This window comes from Oryctolagus cuniculus, chromosome 1, assembly GCF_051225735.1.
Source record: "Oryctolagus cuniculus isolate XC-2025 breed Fujian yellow rabbit chromosome 1, ASM5122573v1, whole genome shotgun sequence".
In the NCBI taxonomy this organism is placed as follows: Eukaryota; Metazoa; Chordata; class Mammalia; order Lagomorpha; family Leporidae; genus Oryctolagus; species Oryctolagus cuniculus.
The window spans coordinates 34,156,388-34,179,146 of NC_142867.1; the positions used below are offsets into that span (position 1 = coordinate 34,156,388).

The following is a 22,759-nucleotide window of genomic DNA, read 5'->3' on the forward strand; positions in this document are numbered from 1 at the left end:
GCACCCCAGATGAGTCTGGCTGCTCAGCTCCTGCTAATGCACATGGAAAGCAGTGTAGTGAACCAGCAGGTGGAAGCTCTCTCTCTCTCGCTCTCTCTCTCTCTCTCTCTCTGCCTTCCAAATAAATATTTTTTAAAAATAGAAAAAAACAGGGGCCGGCGCTGTGGCTCACTTGGTTAATCCTCCGCCTGCAGCGCCAGCATCCCATATGGGAGCCGGGTTCTAGTCCCGGTTGCTCCTCTTCCATTTACATGACAAATGATTGCTATTCTTAACATATAAACACTCCATTTTTAATAAGCAAAGAATTCAAACTGGCTATTAAATATATGTTAAAACTATATTAATAAAAATTGCAACTGAAAATTGGTGTCACTTCACTTGCAGCACCAGCGTCCCATATGGGCACCAGTTCATATCCTGGCTGTTCCTCTTCCAATTCAGCTGTCTGATGATGGCCTGGGAAAGCCATGGAAGATGGCCCAAGTGTTCAGGCCATGTGGGAGACCTGGAAGAAGCTCCCGGCTTCTGGCTTCAGCCTAGCCCAGCCCTGGCTGTTGCAGCCATTTGGAGAGTAAACCAGTGGGTAGAAGGTCTTACTCTGTCTCTCCCTCTCTCTCTCTCTGTAATTTTGCCTTTTAAATAAGCAAATAAATCTCTTAAAAAATACAAGTCTCTTCCATTTATTTGCTTTACTTTCTGGAATGTACTTTTTTAAAGATTTGTTTATTTGAAAGGCAGTGACAGAGACACAGAGAGAGAAAGAGAGAGAGAATTTTCCATCTATGGGTTCACTCTTCAAATGACCACAATGGTCAGTGTTGGGCCAAGCTGGAGCCAGGAGCCAGGAGCCAGGAACTCCATCTGGCCCTCCCACATGGGTAGCAGGGGCCCAAGCACTTGGGCCATTTTCCCCTGCCTTCCCAGGTGCTTTAGCAGGGGAGCTGGATGCAGGGCAGCTGGGATTCACCAAGCATTCCCATATGAGATGTCAACCTTGCAGGCAGCAACTTGACCTGCAACGCTCTAACTTTCTGGAATGTATTCCATGGAAGTATTTAAAGATAAGTATAGGGGCCAGCACCATGGCACAGTAGGCTGGTCCTCCACCTGTGGCGCCATCATCCTGTATGCATGCCGGTTCTGGTCCCGGCTGCACCTCCTCCAATCCAGCTCTCTGCTGTGGTCTGGGAAAGCAGAAGAGGATGGCCCAAGTTTTTGGGCCCCTGCACCCACATGGGAGACCAGGAAAAGGCAACTGACTCCTGGCTTCAGATTGGCGCAGCTCCAGCCGTTGTGGCCATTTGGGGAGTGAACCAACAGATGGAAGACCTTTCTCTCTGTCTCTCCCTCTCACTGTCTGTAACTCTAGCTCTCAAATAAATAAATAAAATCTTTAAAAAAAAAAAAAAAAGTATAGGGGCCAGCACTGTAGCATCGTAGGTAAAGCTGCCGTCTGCAGCGCCGGCATCCCATATGGGCACTAGTTCGAGTCCCTACTGCTCCACTTCTGATCTAGCTCTCTGCTATAGCTTGGGAAAGCAGTGGAAGATGGCCTATGTCCTTGGGCCCCTGCCCACATGGGAGACCCGAAGAAGCTCCTGACTCCTGGGTTTGGATAGGCTCAGCTCCAGCCATTGTGGCCATCTAAGGAGTGAACCAGCAGATGGAAAACCTCTCTCTCTCTCTCTCTCTCTCTCTCTCTCTCCGCCTCTCTGTAACTATGCCTTTAAAATAAAAATAAATAAATCTTTAAAAAAATAACGACAAGTGTAAAGTTAGCTATAAGGATAGTCACAGCAATATTAATTACAATCATACACACACACATACAAAGAAAAATTAGGAAGAACTGACTGTCCATCATTAGAAAGCTAGCTAAGTAAAATATGATACATCCATAGGATAAAATGCTTATCAATATTATATTAATACATATGAGAAAATGGTAATTCCATATGCATAGAGAAAAAAATCTGATCAGATGACTATGGCTCATAAAGATGTACAAATCTACAGAGTGTTTATAGAAATGTGCTCCACCACATTAACATGATTTTTCCCCTGGGTTGCAGAGTTTTACATGTAATATTTTTAAATTATCTTTATTATATCTTTCTGTATTATTTTACTAAAAATATGCCAATTTTACAAAACATGAAAAATACTTAAAAGATGTATTTATTTATTTGAAAAGCAGATAGAGTACAAGAGATGGAGCAAGAGAGAAAGAGATCTTCAGTCCACTGGTTCACTCCCCAAATGCCCACAAGGCTGGAACTGGGCCAGGCTTAAAGCAGGAGCCTGGAACTCTATCATGGTTGACAGGGACCCAAATCCTTTGGCCATCTGCTGCTTTCCAGGGTCTTCAGGAAGCTGGATCAGAAGCAGAAATGGGACTGCATCCCAGCCCTCTATTATGTGAAGCAAGCACCCCAAATGGTGACACAACCCACTGTACCACAAGACCTGCTTTTTTTTTTTTTTTTTTTGACAGATAGAGTTAGACAGTGAGAGAGAGAGACAGAGAGAAAGGTCTTCCTTCCTTTCCACCCTCCAAATGGCTGCTATGGCCGGGGCTACGCTGATCCGAAGTCAGGAGCCAGGTGCTTCCTCCTGGTCTCCCATGCGGGTGCAGGGGCCCAAGCCCTTGGGCCATCCTCCACTGCCTTTCCAGGCCACAGCAGAGAGCTGGACTGGAAGAGGAGCAACCGGGACTAGAACCCAGCTCCCATATGGGATGCCGGCGCCGCAAGTGGAGGATTAACCAAGTGAGCCACAGCACCGGCCCCGCTCTGTCTTCTTTTACAAATTGCAAGGAAGTAAGTGATGAAAAGCATCTACTTTATATAAAGAAGCATTTTTCTTGAGGATTTTACTACCCATTAAAGTGAACTGCACATTATTTTTACTGCTTGAAGTCCTCTGAATAAATTTGTGGCTGTTCTCTTCCAAGGACTCAGTCAGGAAAGATTAATCTGTGGCTTGGGTTTAAGAAATGAAGCCATTTAAATGGTCTTAAAAACCAAAGAGGACATTATTGTTCATGCAAATTATTGGTGCTTTAGAGGATCCTGAGCTTCAGTGAGCACTGACTTTCCCCTCCTTTGCACTTTATTTTAAATCAGGAGAAAGGCAATGGTTGGTGGGGTGTGGGGGTGGGAAGGAGCCTTGTGGTGGAAGCATCCATCTGTCCTACACGTTTGGAATGAGAACCCTGGAGATGAGTGGGCCTTGGAGATGGCAGCAGGACCTTGACTTGGTGATTGCAGTTACAGATCAAGGTGGACACCCTGTGCCTGAAGACTTCCCTTCATGGAAATGAATATACACCTGGCTCTAGTACCTGTATCCAGCCAGAACACAAATAGAGCTTATTACCAGTGATCAGGTCATTGTCCCCAGGTAGCAATGGACTGAGAAGCAGGCTTGCACCCAGGTGCCTCTCAACAGCCATTCTTCAGCTATGGTCTCCACAGAGCCCAGAGAGAGTGGGACCCTTCCCCTTAGAGAGCCGGATCAGCTGCGTGAGCCCTGGGATTCAACCCAGGGCCAAGTGTATTCAGTGCACAGATTCTCATCTTCCTCTCTGTTGGCTGACAGATTGATTCTTTGCAGACCTCTGGAAGGAGCCAACGTACTGATAAGCGTGTAGGGAAGGAAGGTCGCTCCTATACTGGTGCAGGAGCATAAATTGAGGCATGATTTTAGGAGGGGGTTGGCATTTGGGGAGTGAACCGGCAGAAGGAAGCTGTCTATATCTACCTCTCTTTATCTCTCTCTACCCCTGCCTTTCAAGTGGATGAAAAATAAATAATACAAAAAAGTGAAATGCTATGGCAATGACTTGGAAAGCTATCACTGTCAAATGACCTCTTCTTAAAAGATCAACAATTTACTTCATATATATGTGTTTGTGATTGCAACTGTCTAGTTAGTATTGTGAGGAATTTGATGGGTTAAATACGAAGCAGTTAATACAGATCCTTCCTTAAAAAGACATATGTAGGCCAGCGCAGAGAGAGAGGTCTTCCATCTGCTGGTTCACTCCCCAATTGGCTGCAATGGCCGAAGCTGTGCTGATCCAAAGCCAGGATCCAGGAGCTTCTTCCAGGTCTCCCACATGGGTGCAGGGGCCCAAGCACTTGGGCCATCCTCTACTGCTTTCCCAGGCCATAGCAGAGAGCTGGATGGAAAACGGAGCCTCTGGGACTCGAACTGGCGCCCACATGGGATGCCGATACTGCAGGTGGTGACTTTACCTGCTATGCCATAGCACTGGCCTCCATTTTCCTTTTTTTTTCTTTGCACGTGGGCCGATATGGGTTGACCAGTTAGTTCTACTTGGCATCTGCCGTGGACATGTGACTAAGTTCTGGCTAAAAGGATGTGAACAGAGGGATGTGTGCCAGTTCCATGAGAGACCTAAAGACCACAGACAATGCCAGCTGCACTCTCCTTCTGCTTTCCAGGAGCCAGAGGCTGAGGAAATGGTCCATGTGGACAAAGACGATGGCCTTGGGGATTGAGGAGTCCAGATGCCTGAGCAATCACATAGAGCAGAGCTGCTGCCGTCCAGGAAACCCTCTTCAAACTTTAGAAGGCAGACGAATTAACTTCCATGTCCTTAACCCTCTGAATTATTACTGGAATTATTTGCTAATACTGTGTGTTATGGCCTCACTCTAACTAAAACAAACACTTCAGATGCTGAACCTAAAACTCACTCCCTTCAAGGGCTGGAAAAGAAGTTTGAACTTCAGCTCCCACCCCCAAACTGAGTAGTTTCAAAATATGAAAAACAAAACTGTTAAGTCAGTATTAATAAATGTTTACAAGACTAAAAGAGTTTATATTATGTCAACATATCAGTTGTAAGTCAACTCATAGGTTATTTTTTTAAAGATTTATTTATTTTACTTGAAAGGTAGAGTTATAGAGAGAGAGAGAGGCAGAAGCAGAGAGAGGGAGAGAGCTCTTCCATCCGCTGGTTCAGTTCTTAAATGGCCACCATGGCTGGAGCTGGGCCAGTCTGAAGCCAGGAGCCAGGAGCTTCTTCCAAGTCTTCCTTGTGGGTGCAGGGGTCCAGGCATGTGGGCCATCTTCCACTGCTTTCCCAGGTGCATTAGCAGGGGGCTTGGATTAGAAGTGGAGCAGCCAGGACTCGAACTTGCACCCACATGGAATGCCGGAGCTGCAGGCAGTGGCTTAATCTGCTACGCCACGGGGCCAATCCCAACTCATATGCTTTATGTAAGTGTAATAAAGTTTAACTCCAATAAAAATGAGTAATTCATTTCTATGGGGCTGGCATTGGGGTGCAGGCATCCCATATGAGGTCCAGTTTGAGTCCTGGCTGCTCCACTTTACATCCAAATCCCTGCTAATCTGCCTAGGAAGGCAGCAAAAGATGCTCCCGTCCATATGGGAGACCTGGATGGTGTTTCTGGCTCCCAGCTATGGCCTGGCCCTGGCTGTTACAGCCATTTGAAAAGTGAATCAGCAGATGGAAGTTCTCTCTGTCTCTCTCCCCCTGTAACTCTGCCATTCAAATAAAATAAATAAATCTTTTAAAAAAGTCATAATTTCACATTTTAAAAAAAATTAATGGTTGACTTCTAAGAAATTCAAGCTTATCAAGAAAATTTATAAAGTGTTAATAGCAGGGGCCAGCACTGTAGCACAACAGGTTAAAGCCCAAGCCTGCAGCATTGGCATCCCATATGTGTTCCAGTTTGAGTCCCAGCTACTCCACTTCTGATCCAGCCCTCTGCTAATGCACCTGGGAAAGCAGTGGAGGTGGCCCAAGTGCTTGGGCCCTTGCACCCTCATGGGAGATCTGGAGGAAGCTCCTGGCTCCTGGCTTCAGATTGGATCAGCTCTGGCTGTTTTGGCCATTTGGGGAGTGAACGAGTGGATGGAAGATCTCTCTTTGTCTCTACCTCTCTGTGTAACTCTATCTTTTCAAATAAATAAAATAAATCTTAAAAAAAAAAAAAAACAACAATAGGCCGGCGCCGCGGCTCACTAGGCTAATCCTCCGCCTAGCGGCGCCGGCACACAGGGTTCTAGTCCCGGTTGGGGCGCCGGATTCTGTCCCGGTTGCCCCTCTTCCAGGCCAGCCCTCTGCTGTGGCCAGGGAGTGCAGTGGAGGATGGCCCAGGTGCTTGGGCCCTGCACCCCATGGGAGACCAGGAAAAGCACCTGGCTCCTGGCTCCTGCCATCGGATCAGCGCGGTGCGCCGGCCGCAGCGCGCCGGCCGCGGCGGCCATTGGAGGGTGAACCAACGGCAAAGGAAGACCTTTCTCTCTGTCTCTCTCTCTCACTGTCCACTCTGCCTGTCAAAAAAAAAAAAAAAAAACAATAGCAAAAATGTTATTGCTTGACATGATGTAGGATCGGGCCTCAAAGTCCAGGGACTTAGACCTGAGATGACCTTGACTGCTATTTACTAGCTCAGTTACTCTGGACAAGTTGTTTTCATCCTCTTTAAAACAGAGAGGGGGCAGGAAAGTAATATCTATTTCACCACACTGCAAGGAGAATTAAAAAATATACATTTTTTTACTTTATACTCATTATGGGAATGTCTGGAAATGAATATATTATGTACATTGTAGGTTTCTGTAGAATCTGTGTTTGAAAATAGTCTAGGAGTCAATTAAGTGCCTAATCCAACAAAATTACCTTGAAAGAGCTTTAAAGACACAAATAGCAAGGCACCTGTCTCCAAACAGCTTCATTAAGTAAGTCCTGGGATTCTGTATATTTAAAGTTCTCCCGGGGCATGGGCTGTTAGCCTAGCAGTTAAGATATCCACCGCCCACACTGGAATACCTGAGTTCAGTTCTGGGCTCCAGCTCCTGATTCCAGCTTCCCTGAGAATTTAGAGCCTGAGAGGCAGTGGTGATGACTCAAGTGATTGGATTCCTGCCACTCACATGGGAAACCTGGATTGAGGTCTTGGCTTCCAGGCCCTTGGGGCGTGAAGCAGTGGATAGACATTCTTTCTCACTTTTGCTCTCCATCTCAGCCTCTCTTTGTCTCTCAGCCTCCCAAAAATTCAAAAACTTAAAATAAATAAAGCTCCCCTGTGCATAAGAAACTGGTAGCATTGCTTGCTGCCAATGCATAAGAACTAGGTGAATGGATAGCAAGGCAAGAGGGAGAACTTCCACAAGATATTTTTTGAAGTTTAGAATTATGAAGTCACATTTTAAAAGTAGCCTTATTAAAGTTATTTAATAAATTGATTAATAGATAAAATAAATATTCCTGTAGTGTTTCTGATACAGCTGGCCATGGTCAGGAGTTCAGAAAGTAGGTCAGTTTTCCCAACTCTCCTTCCTGCGGAGTTAGCCTCTATTACATCTGTCCACTTGAACATTCCAAGTGTCCACTCACCTTACATTACAAAGCAGGACAGGGAGTTGTTGGACAGCTGTAGTTGCTAGTATGTCACTTTGTTCAAGTCTGTGTCAAGGTGAGGGGTGCTATAAACATTATCACATAGGTGGGACAACATTTGGCCTACAGCACAACTGGATTCCTCCACAACAGTGAGGCATTTGGTGGCAGGACTTACAGGGTATGACTTTTGTGGGTCCCTATCTGTTACTAAGACAGAAAACTGACATTGATTTTATCTTCAGATTTTTGCTTGACCTGCCAATGGGATTGTGGCTTGGTTATCAGGGAGCTCTCAAGCCCGTATTTATTCAGCATTGTGTCTATCTTGTCGCTGGTTCTTATTATCTCATACAAATGGACATCCTTCTTGCCTAACCTAGTATCTTGAAGCAGAGAGAGCCAGCCAAATAAACTGAAACTTCAAAATTCAGGCAACAGAACCCTGCCTCATCCTGGGACATAAATGAAATTTCTTGGTAAATAAATGTGTCAATCCCCAATCCAAATGCACTACAATAACAAAAAGAAGAAATCACCTCGAAAGAATTGAGTAGGAAGTGTTTAATTGTGCACTTGTTTTCATGATTTTGGAATAGAAACCAGTCCTTTCAACTCGAAAGACTATACCAATTGCTTCTACTTTCCCCACCTCCACCACCAAATTCCTATTATTTGTTCTCATTTGAATGGTCTGAAACTGTCAAGTAACAGAAAGGTTGTTATCAATACTGCATCTGCCCCAGATGGATTAGAGGGAGAGTGATGCTTGTGGCTCTCTGTAATCCCTCCATCAGCTCCAGGATTTCAAGTTTCTCCAGGGAATGTGGCAAAGCCACAGGAAATCCCCAAAGGCAAGATGTTGCAGGCTGCTCTCTCGTTTAGCTGCCAAACACACAAAAAGTAATTGCAGGCAAGAAAATAAGAGGAACTTCTTCCTTGTCTGCAAATCCGAGGTGGCTGAGAGCATGAGTTGTTTTATTCGTCCTGAGCGTCACTGAGGCCTGTCAGTCTCTAAGGAACACATGCTTCCTTGCACATCTCCTGTTTCCAAAATGAACCCCAGAGCCACCTGCTTCAAGTAGCCTCATATGGAGCCAGAGATGTGCACTGATGTTGCCTCCAGTCTAGTTCTGTTTCCAAGTCCAAAATAGATTTGAGGGAGGCTTTGAACAAAATCTTTATATTCCCTGTGCTTGAATTCCTCTAAATTGAATGGCATTTGCCATTCACTTTCATCATGGAATTGAGGGGAAATAGCTACAATAGAATTTGTAAGGGGGAAAAAAAAAGGAAAGAAAACAAGATATTTGAGCAGATTGTAAAGAGAAAACAATGAGACATAACATAGCCATTCTTTACTCTTTTAAGCAGTAATTTACATTTATTGAAATTCATACTGCACACATAAGCTATGAGAAAATAGCAAGAAAACATGGGGCATAGGTGAGAATTCTAATAGAAACATAGAATGAAAAATACAGAATACTGTGAGCTGAAAAATTCAGATTCCTTAGATTAAAACATTAGGATCACTAGCAGCATAATAGGCAATTCTGACAATTTTTTTTTTACTCTGAAGCATTTCTGTTAGCATTGTATAGCACTATATATTAAATTCCCAGTATATTAATTTAAAAATTGCTATACACAAAACAAAAAAATCATTCTTATTTATCACAAATGCATTTGATTTTTTAAAAGGACTTAGAGATGCTGAAGATATTTTACTTAAAATACTCATTCTACTATAGGAAAGTTGGATGGGGAAATAAGCACATTATAAGTGGGCTTCCTAGAGCATCCAGGCCCTAAAGTGCCCACCACCACTATCAGCCATGGGGATATTCAAAAATAAGGAATAATTTATGAACATTCTAACAACAAAAATAGAGTTAAAATTAATGTTTTATGTCATGTCTGTGTTTAGAAATACTTTCAGACTGCAAAATCATGGATAGATCCATATTTGGGATGTGCTTTGGATTTGTTTTTTGAAAAGTACTTATCAGTGAAGCCTATGCCTCCTGACAATTTTTGCTGTATTTTGGGAGAAAAGTCATGATAGTATTTGTATTATATATAGAAACTGGGAAAACTTTAACACCTTTGTTCTCCCAGTTTTAGTGTCTCCAAACTTTGCATTCTGTTTCAACATCTGTGCTCTGTATTAAATACAAAAGCAGACAATTAAAGAAATCCTCATTTCCAATTCGCAGAAGAGCCAAACAGGGTTTAAAAACTTTTTTTTTTTTTTCAAATATCACGTCTATGATTCGCATCCTCCCTGTGCGTGCCTGGCAGAGGAAGCTGCAATGAGAACCCTCTACAACCCCATCGACGAAGGGGGGTGAGTTCTGGGCGACTTCTCTCTCTTCCATGCAAACAACTGGAAAGTAAAAACGTCGGGAGTGAGGGAGGAAGTCCTTAAAAATATGGACGACCTCTAGGGAATAATAGTTCGGTTCATTATACAAATAGGGAACTGAAAGGTCGCCCCTAGCCCTGCGGGCTTCCTCAGCCAGACAGAGTCCAACACTCAAGTTTTGAAACTATGAACTACAGTATTCTGCAGATGATTGCGCCTGCTGTTTAAAAGGCCCCCGCAGAGGTCTAGTCAAAATATTTGCATTCCTCGCAGAAACGGTAACGCCAAGGGAAAGAGAAACAGTGAGAGGACGAATCAAAAGACTTTTCCTTTGCTCAGGCAGCCAGCAAAGGTGTCAGGCCGCCGGGTCTTGCGTTCTCTTGGTTGAAATCTGCAAGGATCACACAGCTTTCCGAAACACGTTCCTCCGTAGCGAGGTGCATTCGCTGCCTTCTGTGTCAAAACGAGGGGCTGAGTCGTTTCTGGACGCATTTATAAAAAACCTCCATCACCCCACCCTGAGTGGACATGTTTAATCGTCCATGCGTGTTTCCCGGGACACTGCACGGACGCCGGATAGAGACGGGTGAGTGACGGGCGAGTGTCTTTTCCCCCTAGAAAGTGCAGCCGGGGGCTCATCGTGAATCAGTCTCCGGACGGTAAGGTGGTTCGAGGCTGGGCGGCGGCCCGGGCGGGGTAGGGTGGAGGCAGGAGCGGGCGGGGGGCGCTCATTAGCGAAGGAAATGACCCAACTCCCTCCCTTCTGTTTTCGCAGAGTGCGTCACGCTGCTGTCCGCTCCCGGCTAGCGGGCGGCTGCACTCGCTGGCTCAGGCCGGGCACCCGCCGGCCAGTCGTCCTCCCTGTCCCGCGTCCTCCAGCCCCTGCGAGAGACCACCAGGGGAGTCCGCGGTGGGAGACACGGCCGGGAGCTCCGGGCCGGACCCCAGCACCCTGCGCGTGAACTTCTCCCGACCCAGCATTCTTCCACGTGGGAGTGGAACCGGGAGTCCAGGAGCCGGATCCGAAATCGCCGAGGAGCCTGGCCTGGAACCCCTGACTGCCGGTCGCGGTGGGCGAGGAGGCGCCAGGCATGGAGACACTTGGGCATCCCAGGCTCCGGCCGCGGCACTCCGGCCGCCCGCGTCTCCTAGAGAGAAGCCGCTCCTGGCCTGCATTAGGCGCAATGCTCCATTATTCCTGTTCGAACAAGTTAAAAGTAAGGGTTGGGCCGGGAGGCCCCGGGCTGGGGGTCACGTGCGCCTCCGTCACTCCGGCTCCCCCTCGCCTCTCCGGTTCGAGTTATGCCATCAAGCTAATATATTGTGACTGCTCTTCTCTCCTGTGACAAAGGCTTGCAGCTGCCTCCAAATCAATAGACGTCAAAGAAATATGAAAACAATAGTGACACAAAACTTAAATCCTGGCTGGAGCCCACATAATCAGAACTGTGCTTCTGTTCTCCAAGCCACCTATTCATTTATCCCGAAGTTTAGTCAAATTTTTATTCCGGTACCTTTTCCCCCAGCAGATCCCGCTACATCTGTCGGGTTTGTAATGTAATTTGTAATTACTGCCCTTCATGTGGTCCGGTGCCTTGAACCATCTTTAATTAAAAGCATAATTAAGGGAAGATCTAAAGAAAGACAATAACCAGATGGTCTTTTTTTTTCTTAGAGGAGGTAGTTGCGCAGAGAGGGGCGCGAGGTCTGTCCCTGGCACCCTGTGCCTGGGGAGGGGGTGGTGGGCCCAAGCGGCGCCTGCGCACTGCGGAGGCCTTGGCCTCGCGCGCACCCCGATTCCCGCCCCCCACCCCCCTACCTCCACCCTCGCTTGGAGGCCGCGGCCAAAGGTGAGCGCCTGCATCCCCGCAATGCAAACAAACAGCCTTTCTTCACTCTTCCCCGGTACTCCCGGGGTTTGTGGTGGCCTCCGGAGCCCAGCACAGGGTCAAGGCCAAAGCTCCCTATCCGCGAAGGAGCGCCCGGAGCTGAGCCAGTCCCGCCCTGCTAGCGAGCCTGGGAGCTCCGAAGCAGAAAAGGAGGAAAAAGAAGAAAAGAGGACCAAGAGGGCTGGAAGGAAAGCGAAAGATTGGCGCGGGGGATGTGGAGAGAGAAAACAGCCTAGCCAGGAATCCCTAACCCACCGTCTCCCGACCCCGCCCTACTAGAGTCGCTGGGGGACCCTCTCCTTGCGCGCAGGAGAACCCCAGATGACCAGAGGGGCAGAGCCATCTCCCGCAGCCCTGTCGGGCAAAGTGGCCCCTGAATGGCGAATCTCTCGGCTGTGGGCCCCTCTGTGACCACTGGTCCCTGGGATGTTCAGAATAAGCTGGGCGAGGGAGGGGGCGCAAAGGCCATCTCCATTTGTATCCCACCCCCCAACCCCTACCACCACCGCGAACTGAACAGTGCAGGCGGGAGCCAGGGTTTCTGCACCAGCGCCGCGTTGCGCCGGCGACTCGCGCAAGGATTCCGAAGTCGGATCCTGGAAATTAAACTGTGGTGCAGTGGCAAAGATGTCATTATGTGACTGCTCACATTCAAAGTCAGGCAGCAATGAATTGTAATCATTTCAATTATCTTCAATACACTTTTCTTTAGGACACAAGTTGTCAAAGATTGAATAAAAAAAAAAAAGAAAAGAAAGTACATTCTTGCGGCTCCGTGAGTCCATTTTCCAGACGGTTTGTTGCTCTTGCTGCCTGACTTGGTTTCGGCTTTTATTCCCCAGCCTGAGATTCTCTTACAGACCCCGCCGGGGTGAGCGAGCCCCGGTGGCCCTCGCCGCATCTCGGGCTCTGCGGGCCGGCTACCCGGGTCGCGAATCGGCCTCCGTGCGCCTGGCGCGCGCATTTTGGTTGCTTTCAGGTTTAATTAACTTTGAACAACAAATATGCCTGGAGCTCTGGATCTGGCGTCGCCTTAGGGAAGGGGGCCGTCGTATTGTATTTTGCGTCCTTCCCAGCCTGGGGCAGGGGGTGGATGTGGGCTGGCGGCCGCAGCCTTCGCCCCCCGAGGCCAGCGCCGCGCGTCAGAGAGGCACGTGCTGGACTGCGCCTGCACCTCCGAGATCCCTGAGAGAGCCCGCACCGTCTCGTGGCAGCCCCGACAAGGCTGGAAGAGCCGGGCTCCGCGAAGTCCGCCCTCCTCGGTTGAAACTGCCCTTAGCCTGTGCTCGCGTGCTCCTGCCCCGACCGTGGGGCCGTGACGACTCGGGTGTGGAGCCCTTGGAAGGATGGCAAGGCACTCTCCGCTTCCAGCCCGAGCTGGGAGAGTCCAGGGTCGCTTTGAAGCCCCAAGTTCCTCGCGCCCATTAGAATTAATCCCGATCTTTACACTAATATCGCTTCTCGGGTTTTTATTATACTCATTTGGGAGGAAATGAGCTTTTGCCAGGCAAATAGCACCCCGCACCCCACTTCTCATAGCTGCGCAGGGCCGGAGCCTGAACAACCCCGCGGGCAATCCCCGAGCTGACGATATTATATTTGTGAAATGTCCTTTTGTTGAGGCTTTTAACACCTTCTTATAACGAATCATTTGTTCTTTTCTCTTTAATTTTGATAGACAATTAGCCATCAGAGATACACCAGTTGACTGTAACCGAGCATTAAACTCGCCTTTATGTAACGCTAATTTAGCATAGCTGCTTTGTTTAACTTTGCTATATAAGAACCAGGTTTTGTAGCAAAAAAAAAAAATAGGTGTAATTTTATGTGAGGCTTCATTTCTTTTGGCCCTGTACGCAGCAAGCCCTCTCCTCTTTGTGAAGCATTCTGCTGGGGCCTGACGCCATTTCCCGTGCCTAGCACCTGCAGGCTGGGGGAGAGAGGGAATTAGCATTGATATAGATTTAGTTGAAATGTAATCTCTTAAATCTGTCCAAGATTCGGGGAGATAATTACACTTTCACTGAATTGCCAGGGGTCAGCGTCTCCGAGGACCTCAGGAGTTGATTTACTAACAATAGTGTTACATAAAAAATGGCGTTTGAGATTATAATGTTAATGGCTGCGGTCGCTGGGGAATGCGCCCGCTTCCAACTAATTCCCGGTAACTTGTGTGTCGCCTCCGTTTCCCTCCCTCCCTTTCTGCCCCCGCTCTGTCTTTGCAAGGATTCAGAGGCTTCGGGTGTGTCGATGTGGTGGCAGGCTCCGGGAGGCCAAGACTAGAAGCTCTGGGGCCTGGGGGTCATGCGTTTTCTCTTCGAGTTCGTGGCGACAGGTTGTGGCCTCGACGGCAAGGCTGGCCGCCATTCCACGAGGACCAGGGCGAGGGCGCAGGCTTGGAACACCTCGCGGCGATGCTGGCGAGCTGGGGCGCGGAGGCGCACGGCAGCATCGGGTGGAAGTGCGGCGTCCACCCGCACCGGGAACCGGACCTGCTCGAGTCGCTGTGGCCTCGCGCCTTGGGCCGCGCCCGTCGCGCTGCCCCGCTTGCCCGGAACTGTGGCTTCTAGCGGCCTCGAGCTCCCTGGCCCGGTGAGGACCAGGCCCTGCTCTGGACCTTACTCGGCCGCCCAGGCCATGCTTCCAGCCTCAGACTGGGGGCGCTCAACCTTTCTGCTCTAGCTGGAGTTTGGCCAGGAGGCTGGGACTCGAACTTGAGAAGCAACAGGAGTCCAGAGTCTAGGTTCTGGGGTGGGGGTCAGCTTTAAAAGAAGGAGTCGTCCTCCTCTGAGGGGTGGAGACGGGTACGAAGTTTGCATTCCCCTAACCGCTCGTGAAACTTCACCCACAGCGGTCTCTGCCCACATCCACCGTGCCTAGACGCCACCGGACACCCCCACGGCGGCCGCTACCCTGGAATCCTACCGGGTAGTTCCGGCGCTTCGCTCCTCCTAGGGCCTCACTAATTTTATGTGAATGGCCTTAGGTCGCCCAGGGGCCCTTCAAGGCACTGCCGTCCCCCCCTCCCCCCACCCCGCCCCAACTGGGTACGAGAGTCCGGGGCGGAACACGCGGCGGGTTTCGTGGCCTCCTGCAGGGCGGCGTTGGGCGGGCAAACAGAGGAGCCCAGCACTTGGGAGCGTCCTCAGGCCACTCCAGCTTTGGGCGGCCTAGGCCTGCCCCTCTGGACGTGGTGGTCGCTGAGACCCTGGGTCCGGTCCGGGATCTCCGGTGTCTAATAGAGCGCCCAAGGGGGCGCCCTGCTCTCTGACCTGTCCTCCAAACGTGGCCACTCGGGGAGACAGCGGGGCTCACCCTGCCACACCTGCGTTGCTGGCCTTGCCCAGGCTCTGCCTGGAGCTGGGAGCTTTGCTTCCCTGAAGAAAGGGTGCTGGAACCGCAATCTGAGGGTCCGAGAGGAAGAAGCAGCCGCCGTCAGACTAACAGACTGTCACTCACCTTACCGAGCCCTGCGGGTTTGCGGACGGACTCAGCCAGCGGAGGTCCCGGCGCCCAAGGCCCTGGCGCTGGAGGGGGGTGTGGTGGGGTCCCCGAGCCCCGCGCATGTTTACGTCGGTGCCCCCTTATCTTATATGTAACAGCAATATATATGTTAATTGAAAACTTCTGAATTTAAAAAGGTTGTGACAAGTTATAATTTGTCCTGTCAATGCCTGGAATCCTTATTTATCTCTTTAGCTTGCCTCCCGCTCGCGCCTGTCAGCTAACAGCTTGCCTAACTCGTTGACTTCCTCACTCATGGCACGGAAATGACAAATGTGCTGTTTTATCCGTACAATTTATTTCATTATTGTTGCCAGCACGAAACATCACAATCAATCATAAGGAAGTCCAGTTGGCAGGTGTCAATCTTGGTGTGTTTTTGTACGTCTCAGTCTATATTTAATCCAATTATAAGGGTCACGGCATAAGTGCCAATCCTCTTGTTACAACTCACATCTTATTTAAGATTTAAAGTAAAAAAGTCAACTCGATCACATGGACCTTTTGGGAGAAGGGAGGGGACACAGTGGAACCTCCCCGCCTCCTCTCTCTGCCTTCACCTCCAGTTTAAATTACGAAGCCATCACTTTCTTATTATTATGAAAGAGTTTCAGGGGATCCGAGTTTTATGAACATTTGTGTGCAAATGAAGGCTCTCCTTATTTTGCTAAAGTAGAAGCAGGCTTAATGATGAGAGATCTTTCCGCTCATTGCCCATTCAAATACAATTGTAGATCGAAGCCGGCCTTGTCACGTTGAGGAAAAGTGAATTTCTAACATCCAGGACGTGCCTGTCTACTTTCAGTGAATTGCATCCAATCACCCCCAGGGAATTCAGCTAATGTCTCCATCTCCACCCGGACAAGGGAGAGAAAGAAATCAAACATGCTGCCACAAAACCGACTTCATAGGAAAATGTTCAGAAAGAAAGAAGCAGCAGAAATTGTTCTTGAATTGCTTGTAGTAGAGTTTTCCTTAGTGGGAAAGCAAACTGGAAAGACTAGAGATTTTCCCCAGGTTCAGAAAAACTTTTGTGTGATACGGTAGAAGCGGCAGAAGAGAAGAAATTCAAAATTGGTCTGAGAGCAGAGAAACTACAGAAGTACATAGAAGCATGCCCTTTTGCCGCCCTTTTGAGTGGGGTGAAGAGATGGCAAATATTATCCTTACTAACTAGCCCCTTTTTTTAGTGCTTGAAGTCACAAGAAAACATTCCCCCAGTTTTGATTTAACATAAAAATTGTTAAAACAAGTTTGCTGTTTAAAGCAGAGGAGGTAGAGGAGAGGGAAGAACCGGAGCCACGTGGGTTCATGGCCACCCTTGGCTTGTCCAGCTCTTTGAAATGGCACACTGAGACACAGTGCTTTTCTCAATAGTGTGAGGACTTCACCCTCTTTATTTTTATATTGAAAAGCATGATCAAAATCCTTTATAAATTAGCACCCACCCCAGGAACATGTGCTTTTAAAAAAAAATAGAAGTTATCAGGGTGCATGATGGTCCACACTTAGTAAAATGATATTGAAATAGTTAAGTGGAAAAATCCACTTCTACTTTCCACTCGTGGAGAGACTTCAATGCCCATTCTCAATGAAAAGACAAATGCCAAATCAATTCCCACCCACTCTGTAGCATAGATCTGGCAGAAGGGGCTCCGCCAATCTGGAAGCTGCTTTATTTGCATACAGTAGATAAGGAGGAGAGACTAAGACCCAGACCGAGAGAGGTGGGGGAAAGATACCTTGGACAAGAACAACAGATCTCGGCTACAGTTCCAGCCAAAGCGAACTCCCTCCCCGTTGGCCCCTCAGCAGCGGCTCTGACCACTCTAATGTCGGCTCTTGTCCCCTTCGTCCTCCACCCCCATGCTCTGCCCCACTCCCCACCTCGCCTCAGTTGGCTGGAAAGGAGACTGCTAGCCTGGGAGCTCCCGCAGACTGGGCGGCTGCCCAGCTAGCTTGTGGCAGCTGTGCAGAATCAGGGCTGGGCCGCCCTAGGTGTGGGACAACTGCAGTGTGGGCTAACCTGGGCTGAGGGAAGCCTGGAGGAAAAGTTTAGTTTTCTTGCCGATGCTGGCCCTTTGCACCCCTCCTACAGCCTGCCTCAGGTAGCACTGGGCTTCTGGGGCTCCACGGATCGTGGACGACGCCCCAGGGCCGCCCATGGAGCTGGGGGCTGGCGTGGCCTAGAGAAGCTGCCCCTGTCCAGGCGGGAGGAAGCCAGAGCTCACAGGCTGAGCACCGGGAGGGCCCTGGCTTTGCATGGCTAGGGGCAGGTGCAGATGGGAGCCCCTGGCGTCCGGTTCTAGTAAGGTCTCTGGAGTGCTCCCGAGGTCAAGGGCCACCCGGCGAGCTGAGTTTCGGCGACGACTAAACCTGCATCCTCCCGGGTGGCGATCCCAGCGCCGGCTCCCTCCCGCCCCGCCTTCTGTGCCCGGGGCAAACGGAGAGCGGCTCTTGCGTTGGCCTGGAGCTCGGAAGGGCCTAGGTCCGGCCTCGCCTCCACCTCCACGGCTCCCGCGCGCCCCAGCGCGCCCTTTATTGACAGGCAGATAAGCAGGCGGGGGCCGTGGCGTTTCCAGCGTCGCTCTTGAGCACCCTGCTGGGTTGCAGGGATCCGCACGCACTTAATGGCCTGGACTCCAAACAAGTCCCAGCAGCCCTCCCGGCGGCCTCCGGCTGGACAGGGGCGGGTGGGGAGCGGGCCTCGGAGGCACACTGGGGGCCCAGGGCGTGCTACTCAGGCCCAGGGCCTACCCGCAGCCGGCACTCCAAAGGGGGACGGTGGAGACCTCCAGACATTTGGGGCCGGGGGCAGGGGCTGGGCCAGGTCCTGGAGGGCGGAGGGGGTGAGGAAGAAACTAGGTCACGGGAGATGGCCGATGGCGGGGAGAAACCCGAGCCAAGGCGTCCCAGAGCGGCACTTCCTAGTGAGCTTAGGGCGACAGGACCATGGTAAGGTCCAGGCCCAGAGTAGAGTGGCCAGAGGGGGCATGCAGGCTCCTTGGCCCTAGCACGGAAGGACCAAGAGTTGGACTGGACAGAGGAAATGTGGGCAATGTTTGGAAGTAAGAAAATCCACCCCCCACCCCCGGACTCCCATTCTCCCCTGCCCTCACCGTGCCCTCAGGACCTCCAAGGGCTGAGCAGGACAAAGAAAATCCAGCAGGGCTGGGACCTGGCCCAGCCCCGAGGAACCGGCAGTTGAGCTGCCCGGAGTCGCCTCCAGGTCAGTGGCGAAGTTCCGCACCTGTCCAGGTGTGCCCGGGGGCGGGGCGGGAATCTCTCAGTCTCAGGCCAGGGTGCCATCTGTGTTGTGCTCTCCCTTTTTCGCCGCCCCCACCCGGTCAAGGTGCGCAGAACTGGCCCTGGGGCCCCTTTCCGGCCCAGGCGCCCCCCCCACCCCCCGCGCCTCCGACATGCACATACCCGGGTCCACGCAATTCCACCCCACCGCTTCCCTCCGGCTACTTTCCGGGGACCGGACCTCCGACACTTCCAAAACCTAGATCCGGATAGGAAGCTAAGGGCAAGGAGATTGGAAGTCGAGAAGCCCCCTTCCTTGGTGACAGGGAGAACTGGATCTCTGCCTGCATCCCAAGGTAGGCAGGCCCAGATCCGCTAAGCGGTCTCCCAGGACACAGGCACAGACTCCAGGGCAGTAACCCGCCGACCCCTCCCCAATGTCTGTTGTTCCCACAGTGCCCAGAACGGGGGGGGGGGGGGTGGGGGAAGAGAATGGTGGTGGTGGTGGCCTTCAGCATCTGGAGTTTTCCTATTTTCCCACCCAGGCCACCAAGTCAACGGTTTAATAGTTTGGAGTTTCCCTCGTGACAGACTATTAGTCTTGGCCAGGACTTCGGCTTCCTCTGGGAAGCGCTCTCTCATTCCCTCCCCGAAACCCCTGTCCACGCGCGCCAGGGCTCCCGAAAACCAGCGCTGTCAGAGGCCCCTCTCCCCCGCGGCGCGCCCTCCTCTCCCTCTGACGCAGGGACTCCCTCGGGAATCGGAGGAGGGGACAGCGTGGTCACCTCAGAGGCATCCAGGCCAACCTTGGGGACAGGGACGGTGGCAGCCTCGTGCCTGATACGGCTGGACTAGTTTCCTCGAAGGCTGAATCTACGTCCCGAAGGAGAGCAGGACAGCAGCGGGACGGACTGGGCGTGGGCAGCGGCAGCCACAGGCCGGACGTAAGAAGGCCGAAGCAGGGCATGGAGCGGGCCAGACCCTGGGTGGGGAGGAGGCGGCGGCTCCCGCCTGGCCGGAAAGCCGGTCTCCGCAAAGCTGCGCCCGACTCGGGCCGCCATGACGTCACGCAGGCCGGGCAGCCAATGAGGACATTGCTGGCGTGGATATTAAGGAAAGTTAGCGCCTGCCAGAGCACCCTCTTTTCTTATCATTGACATTTAAACTCTGGGGCAGGTCCTCGCGTAGATCGCGGCTGTCAGATCTGCCACTTCCCCTGCCGAGCGGCGGTGAGAAGTGTGGGAACCGGCGCCGCCAGCCTCACCTGCCTCCCCGCCCTCCGCTCCCAGGTAACCGCCCGGGCTCCGGCCCCTGCTCGGTTCGCGGCCCCCGCAGCGCCTCTCCGCTGCCCGCGACGGGTGTCCCGAAATCGAAGCCCGCCTCAAGTGGCTCCGGAGCTTGCTGTGTGCTTTTAGAAGGAGGCACACGGAGATGGAAGGGAGTTACTGAGGGCGGGACAGGAGCGGAGGGAGGGGAGGGAAAGGGAGGGGAAGGGGGACTCTTGCGGACCGTGCCTTTCTCCAAAAGTAGCAGAATGCTCCCGTCTCAAGAGCGGACTTTCAGTCGGGCCCCGAGCTGGGGATGGGGAGCGGAGGTCCGTTGCTGCTGTCCGCAAAAGACCGGGAGAAGGGCAGGCGGCAGGGGTACAGTTTGCACCCAGATCTCTCCCTTCTGGCAGTTTATGAGGTTCAGAGGTGCAGAAACCCCTCGCTGCGCCCGGAGCGCGCGGAAACGCCCCGCCGCGCGCGTCCCGCGGAGGCGCACCGAAAAGTTTCCCGCGGTGGCCAAGTGTAGATGGTTGGACGGCGACAGCGTCTTAGAGCCGGGGTCCGTTTCTCCGAAAGGAGCCGAGGACGGAAAGAATGAGGCCCGCAGAGCCGGGCAGCTCGTAGAGCCCCCAGCGTGCGATTTGAGCTCCACTTCGAAAGACCCAGTAATTAGCGATTCTCACTGAGCTAGAACGCGGGCTCGGGTTACCGCTGGCGCTGGGCTCGCAGCCTCGGCGGGAAGCGTGTGGGCGCCGAGGGCCAGGGGCCGCCGTGCCCCACCACCCTGCTGCCCCCTCCCACCTCCTGAATGGCCGGAACCCGGTGCCAGAAGTTTTCTCCTAAGTGGGTCCGGGAAGGGACAACCTCAAAGCTGAGAGTGACTCGTGGGGTCCGAAAGTCCCGGGCTGCCAGCTCTTTAGCAGCTCCAAAGGCCCAGGCCGGCTTAGGCGGGGCACGGAACCACCTCGCCTGCGGGGTCGCGGCCGCCACAAGGCCAGCCTGGGGCTCGTTCCCCATACCCCCCAACTCGCGCTCCTGGCGCCCCCTTTCTAGACCTTCGAGCGGCAGCGTTGGAGCACGCTGGGAGGGATCTCGGGCACCTGTCACAGGCGCTCGGGTCTCCCGCCCTCCTCGAAGCAGTGGCCTCCCCCTGCCTACCTCGCCCGGAAGCAAGGGAGCGAGCGAAGGGGTCGCTCGGCCGCGTGCCTTACCTGGGCCGGGGTTCCTCTCGGCGGGTTCCTTTCCCCCGAGCAGGGCGGTGAGCAGGTCGCCCCGCTTCGCAGTGGGAAGTGGACCTTCTCCTCCAGTCATAAATCAAACCCGGCCATCCTCGGGCCGCCTCCCTCATTAGAGATGTTTATTGGAGATTGTGTTTATTCGGCTGTCAGGGCGAGAAAACGCGGTGACATAATTACCTCTGACCGGAGTCCTCGCCCGGCGCCCAGGGCGAGCCGGGGCCCTCCTCCGTCGCCTTCTCGCTCCGGCGCCCTCCTTGGTCGCAGGGTGAACGTGCTTTGCTTGTCTTTTTTTCTCCCTCAGACGTCTCCCATAATTTGGGCTACTGGAGGAATGACTAATTCAAGTTTCCCCAGGGCCTGGGAGGGGGGCGGTATTTATTTTAGAATTTGGAAGCAGGAGCAGAAGCGGTTAGCGGGGAGGAGACCGAAGGAGCGTCCCGGTCGCAGCGCAAACTTTCCGGAGCACTGGGCCTCGGAGCGCCGCAGCCTGGCCGCAGGAGTTGGGGGCCGGCCTGGAAGCGCGGATGCCGACACTGGTAGTGGTGTTTGTTGCTTCATTTTCCATTCTCTTTCCTCTCCGGAGGAATCAGAAGCTTCAGGGCCCCAAGCTGATGAGGATTCTTAAATTCTCCCGGGCCGAACTCCGCAGCTCCTCCCCCGCCCCTTCGGTCCCCCGACTGCCCCCGGGGCGTCGGTTTCTCCCGCTAGCCAGGTTTGTAAGTCACCATCTGTGGGACTGGGTTAGGAAATGATGAAAAGCGCCGAATTGTTCTCTAATTGAAAATATATTTTTTTTGGAGAGCCCGCTAACAAATATCTGGGATCCCAGCTTTTGATCCCTTGCTGCCGCCTCTGTTCTTCAGCCGCTAATAAAACTCGCATTGAGCCCCTTAGTGCCTTGATTAACAGGCAGATTAACTCTTACTGGGGTTGGGAACAGCTTGTCCCAATCAATGTCACTTTAAAAGCCCGTCAGGATGCGCTTAGCTCGGGTTCCCTGGCTGCTACAGCGAGCCAGCCATGCCATTTGCTCCCGCCCCCTCCCTAGCCTCAAATCCCCCAGCGAAGCCCCCCAGTTTCCAACCGGGTGTTCCCAGCCACACCCGTAGGGACACTTTGCAGGAGTCTGTCCCTGGCCTTTAGAACAAGCAGCGGCCGAGAGAGAGATCTCCAGAGAAAAAGGACAGAGGTGGCCTTGCCTGCTTTTCTCTTGAAGCTGAACTCTTGCCTCTTGGGGGTGGAGGTGACAGAGAAAGGAGAGATGGGGGATTGTCCTAGAGTGACAAAATGGAAAGCAACCTTGCAAAACAAGTATTTGCAGAAATCAGAGTGCCTCTGACTCTGCGTCCCTTACATGTGGGTTTTATCTAGACAACAGCATGTAGGGGATGGGAGGTAAAATCCTGGGGATCCCAACTTCCAAACCTGGTCCCTGGGAGACCCAGCTAGACAATTTTTTAAGTATAGGGGTGGGGGACTGAGGAGTGAGGAGAGGAGAGAGAAACTTGCTTCCCAATGTGAACGGAAGAGGACTGGATGCAGAGTCCCTTGACGCTTTAGCCGCTTGGCAGGAGAGGAGGGAGGGTGAGGGCACCGGGGTTCTCCCAGCTGAACGTGGCCACAGCTTGGAGGCGCCGCAGGGCCGCATCCGGCCCTCCTCGGCTTCCGAGAACTCTGGGCTCGGTGAGGCTGCCGCGTGAGCCGGAGCCAGGCAGACTGCTGGAGAGGGGAGAGGGAGAAAAGGCCCCGAACAAGAGAGGCGCCAGGAACCCAGCGGCTGGAGCCTTTGCCTTTGACAACAGTTGGCCAGCTCCGCCACCCGGGGAACGCACCTTCCC

The 22,759-nt window shown here is 52.1% G+C and overlaps 1 long non-coding RNA gene across 1 annotated transcript in view; it reads right to left on the reverse strand.

The window, feature by feature from the left end:
* Nucleotides 1–22,107, reverse strand: part of LOC138849270 (uncharacterized) — a 77,722-nt gene extending 55,615 nt beyond the window's left edge. Inside the window, exon 1 of the long non-coding RNA XR_011387855.2 lies at nt 20,895–22,107. This is a non-coding gene — a long non-coding RNA (uncharacterized LOC138849270). The remainder of the gene's footprint in view (nt 1–20,894) is intronic.
* Nucleotides 22,108–22,759: the final 652 nt, after the last annotated feature.